The sequence below is a fragment of the Antedon bifida genome, chromosome 2, assembly GCF_963402885.1.
Source record: "Antedon bifida chromosome 2, ecAntBifi1.1, whole genome shotgun sequence".
Taxonomy (NCBI): domain Eukaryota; kingdom Metazoa; phylum Echinodermata; class Crinoidea; order Comatulida; family Antedonidae; genus Antedon; species Antedon bifida.
The window spans coordinates 19,196,957-19,201,790 of record NC_136227.1 but is presented as its reverse complement, the minus strand read 5'-3'; positions in this window follow the sequence as shown (position 1 = coordinate 19,201,790).

The window sequence follows — 4,834 nt, the reverse complement described above, 5'->3', positions numbered from 1 at the left end:
TCAACTTTTTTTTCTCTTAATTTCATTATAAAATCATACATATGATACATACACTTTAAGAAAATGAAATGAAAAATCGGGTTCACCAAGCATTCTGACGATCTATATTAATTTAAAAATTTAGCATATTTTCACCATTTTGTTAACTTTCATGTGTGTAGCCGGTCACTTTTGACGTGCTCGTATAACATGGTTTCAATTTAAAAAGTGAATAAAATATGATGAAATTGCTAAAGAAATGTAAAATAAAACAGAAACCGGGCAAAAAAGTGGGCGTTTAATGCGCAGTGCGCATGCAAAAATCTACACTTAAAATTGCCAGAAATGTACTCTAATTTCATCGAAAATAAATTGTGAAAGTTTTAAGTGTTCGTACACATGCGTTGTATGGACTAGGCACGTAATTGTATTGCCATATGATGAAACATGACCTGAAATTTATGAGTACCAAATTTGGTTTAATTATAATACATTCTTGTGAAGATATGATTACAAACGTGATTTCGTTAAATTACGCACCATGAAAAGATAATCCTGGCCTTAATGAATATACTTTGAAAAATTGACGTAGCTAGATGAAATTGTTCTTAAGATAATTGACGGACAAAATAATGCTAAGGGAATAAATAAAGATTTGACAAAATCAATAAATCAAAAATTGTATGCATGATAATGCATATAACCTAATTAAAGAATGCTTCTGAAATAAGTGGTGCTTGAGTCCATAACCACCAGATCATAAGTCAAATCAGTTGGTGTGTTAGTGTATTGTGAACATGTCTTTAACAAATATCCCTTTTTAGTATTGCTTCTAATTTTGTGTATTTTTCTTCTTTTTTAAACATAATTTCTTTAAAATAGGTTTTCATTTAACTTCAATAAAATAAAATAAACATGAAACTGTTTTTATTTCTGTTTGTAACATCGTATTATTTGTCTCGGTTATCATCTCAGAGTCATTGATTGATTGATACTGAAATATTTTATTGTCAATTCTCCTTGATGGTGAATGTATAAAACTTCTTGGGTCTAGGAAAACTATCACCCGGCCAATTACTCCCCGGACAATCACCCTTCTAGGACAACTACCCCCTAGGACAATTGCCCTCTAGGGCAACTACCCCTAGGACATATCAGTGGCTGGATCTCAATGGAGATACAAAAAAAAGCGCGAAAAGTTAAATCAAAACGATAAAGTAAAACAGCCAGAAAAGTTAGCAGAGCTTTCGGGCAAAACTAGCCCTTCATCAGATAAACATCACAGGCACAGAATAAATTCTAAACCGCCTGGTGATATACTGAAATTTAATTAACTAATTTGAAACGATATATATATATATAAATCCAAAGGCAAATTACTGAAAAAATGACAATGCTGTGGGTATCAGTGGCTGGATCTCAATGGAGATACAAACAAAAAAAGCGAAAAGCTAGATCAAAACGATAAAGTAAAACAGACAGAAAAGTTTAGCCGAGCTTTCGGGCAACACTAGCCCTTTATCAGTGCAAGTGAAGGAATTTGGATAATGTCATAGTATAAGAACTGGCAAGTATATATATAAATACTGTATATATATACTGTATATATATACTGTATATATTTAGGTTGAAAGTATCAGACCGTTAGGATAGAGTGCTCAATACCAAGGTAGAGAATAAATAAATAAAATAACAGCAGAAAACTTGGTTACTTCATTGTTTTAATCGCTACAAATCTGTTTCGTATGACCAGCATCTAGCTGGCCGCACTCTTCAGGCGAAATATAAAACATAAGTGACACAGTTATATCACAGGGCTTAATTGAAGTGAGTCATCAGGAAGTCGTATACAATAGCCTATTGTTTCAATTAGATAAACTATTTGGATCTGCAATTTAGTAAGAACTTTTTTTCTATGTCTGCAAATAGAAATTAACTCGTTCTTACGGTTCAGTGAGCATAGTCAGTGACATATAATAATATACTTTTCATATATACATAAATTACATCTTTTGTTAATAGTTGAGTAAGGTTTGAAATTTTCCATTTAATTGAGTAATTTGTTTTATTCTTTTATTCTTCTTTAGTCTTTAAGTGTCCCTATATATTTACTGAGTTCCGTTGCGTTTCTTAGTTTTTCGTTCCGGAATGAAGACGTATATACTGTATATATATATATTTAATATACGAGATGCTGCTACTATTTCTGTCTTACATTTAAGAGAGTATTCTACGTGATCTATTTACAGTTCACTTTTACTAGAATATGAGGAGAATCGATTCAAGAAGAAATTTTTTTAGTATTGCCATTACATTGTAGGCCATATTGGATAATTAAACATGATAGTACGTGTAATAGTAATGGTCACTATTATGTAATATAATGTGTGTGAGGTTTTCTGACTTGTAATAAGGACTCTACTCGCTTGGTTGATTGAATATCACGGTTGTTTATTCAATACTACGTTATAATACACAATACGATATAATTATAAAACAGGAACAAAGAGTGATGCTGTAAGTGAGGTATGGCTGTAGATGTGCTTCTGAGGAAGTGTCAGTAAGGTGTGTGTGGGCTGTTCGAAATATGGGGAGTATATCTGCTTCTGTCCATTAACATATGTCATTACATCTCTGAGCTTAATGATTGGTCCTAAGTCTATCCAGGTACTTTTTAGAGGGGATAATCGAGTGTACCAAGGAGTGTTGAGTGATGGATTGGACCTGCCAAATCTTTGCTTAAAACTGTCAATATCTAATTGTTTTACGATGTGAACGGTCCTAAGGTCGAATCACCTGTTTTCTTTTGAGATTTAATTATGGACTAAATGGACATATTAAAACATCTGGACAATCTCTTCATTGGACCCTTCTGGGGCTAGTTGATGCTGCCTTAAATATTCTTCTGCTTGCAGAGGCATTTCAGGTTCCAGTGACCAAATATTGCCACAAGCAATACTGAATCAGATGAAAATGTCACAGACACAACCAATGTATCAGCCTTAGATAAGACACTACGTCATGTTCAGTTGGATGATGAAAAGTCTGAAGAAAGACCAGTAGATGGACATTCCGAATCAAAAAAGAGTTCCATAGACAACAATGCTGAAAAGACGATTTATTAAAAATGAGTACAGACATATTTAGAAAAACTGCAATCAGGTTCAACTTTAGACGAAAGGTCGAGCAATGTAATACTGGAAATCAATGCAAAGTTAGAGAGGAAGAAGGAGAAAAATAAGACAAGTCGTACAGGATGTATGTGGCTACAGTACATGAATATGATAGACATTCTTAAGAATTTCATCAGAGCAGAAAGAACAGGAGACTGGGCCCTCCATCTTCTATCTTTGCAAAATATGGTTCCTTTCTTTTCTGCTGCAGGGCACAACTTGTATGCTAAAACTGTGTACTTGTATTTACAGCAAATGGCTAAGCTCCTAACAGATAACCCGGATATTTATGCTATGTTCTTAGATGGCTTTCATATTGTTCGCCGTAGTAACAGATTATGGGCTGGTCTTTCAACCGATCTTATAATTGAGCAGATGTTGATGCACAGTATTAAGACAACTGGTGGTCTCAATAGATGAATGGGCATCAAATCAATCAAATCTTTATTCGTTCTATATATAAAAAATGTACATGGAAAATTGTTTTCCTCGACAGAAAAAATTACATCATACAAGAACAAAATTACAATTTAAAAACATTAATTAAAACATCCATTAACTGTAAAACTTTAAAATATATATTGCATGTGCGCTATTATGATCTTAGCAATCTTTGAGTTAAAAATATGAGTTGAATTTGGTACAAAAGACAGTCGGTTTCTTGACGTATCAGCTCTAGGAGCCCGTAGCCGGTCCGACTTGTTCTTATAAAATCTCATATGTAATGGATGTTTATCATCTAACATTTTACTTAATTTACTTAGGACCTGTTTTTCATAAAGATATTTTAAATCATTAACCGTACAACCAATTATATTTGATGCTACCTTAGTAATTCTAATGAGACCTTTCTTGTGTGTTTCATTTAAATTACCGACCCAAGCAATAAAAGAGATAACTAGTACTGATTGAATAACTGTTTTATAGAATAATTTCAAAGTACAACAGCTAACATTAAATTTATTTAGCTTTCTGAGGAAATATAACCTTTGGTGACCTTTTTTAATTATCTCGGCCGTATTGTTTTCAAAGCTAAGTTGATCATCAATATGTGTACCAAGATATTTGGTTTCATGAACACGTTCAATTGTCTGATCATTAACTATCAGATAACTCATTTTTCATTTTTCTTTTTCCTAAAATCCCATATAATTTCTTTAGTTTTATTAAACTTAATCTTAAGGTAATTGTCATTGCACCATGACATTAATTTAACAAATTCAGCCTTATACACATGGTCGTCAGTATTTTTCAACAGAACAATCAGTACCATGTCATCTGCGTATTTAATTATATGACACATGCTACATAAAGATCGAAATTCGCTAGTATATATTGTAAATAAACTTAGTGACAGACAACACCCCTGGGGTGCGGCAGTGTTGATCCTTCTCATCTCTGAGATAGATTTACCAACTTTAACATACTGTAGCCGATTGTAAGAAAATCACCAACCCACAGAGCAAGGTAAGGATTAACCTTCCATTCAGACATTTTATTCATTAAAATATGAGGCTGCATCAAGTTAAATGCAGATGAAAAGTCTATGAATAGCCCTCGAGCATAGGTCCCCTTCTTATCTAAATGTGAAACCACCAGGTCTAAAGTTACAATAGCATCATCAACCCCTCTGTTACATTGATATGCAAATTGGTTATTATCCATAAATCACTACATTCAGA